The sequence below is a fragment of the Agelaius phoeniceus genome, chromosome 7, assembly GCF_051311805.1.
Source record: "Agelaius phoeniceus isolate bAgePho1 chromosome 7, bAgePho1.hap1, whole genome shotgun sequence".
NCBI classification, from domain to species: Eukaryota; Metazoa; Chordata; class Aves; order Passeriformes; family Icteridae; genus Agelaius; species Agelaius phoeniceus.
In genome coordinates this window covers 1,724,221-1,725,000 of record NC_135271.1, presented here as the reverse complement: position 1 = coordinate 1,725,000, position 780 = coordinate 1,724,221, and positions in this window count along the sequence as shown.

The following is a 780-nucleotide window of genomic DNA, read 5'->3' as shown; positions in this document are numbered from 1 at the left end:
CCCAACTCCGCCCACCTCAACAAAAAGCAACGGACCCGGTGTGGCAAACCCGGTCCCGCCCGGCAGAAGCGGCTCAGTCGATCCAGCCACAACTGAGGTAGGCGAGGCGCCGCCGCCTCGCCCAGGACCAGTCCGGGGGGGCTCTCCGTCGGGTGCCGGGGCCGCACAAAAAAAAAAAACTGGGCCAAAAAATTCTGCCCGCCACAACACGGGTCCCCGGCTTAAGGCCAAGGAAGGGGGATGGCTTCAACAACGCAAGCTGGGGACCACCGCCGCCGCCGAGGCGGAGCCACGGGCCCAAAACAACAGCAAATGATTCTGGAGCAGAGGCATTGCTTGGAGAAAACTCTCCCCTGCTTTGTCTGGGCAATCCTTAACCAGTGTCTTACATGGCTCTTGCTGCCAATTTCTTGCTCAACAGTGTGATAGATGAATCTGATTCCTGCTAACAATTGTAACTATATTTTAAATATTTTAGAAAATATTTGTTAAAAAGTAATCGAGGAAAAGGATATGGAATTAGCGACACAAAACAGCTGTTTTCAGATCTTCATGAGAAAACAGGATGCAGGATGTAGTTTGAGATAAGTAACATCCCAAAAGGCAATAGGCCTCAGGATAATTAAAGAATTGGCCTTGAAATGGACAAAATTGGGATGATTCCAGGTATCTATGAAATCATAAGGCTTCTTTTTGGAATATAATGCTGGCTTCTATAACACAAGACTTGGGGTGCATGTGCAGCTTGTGGGCTTGTTCAAAGGACAGTGATGATGAGGA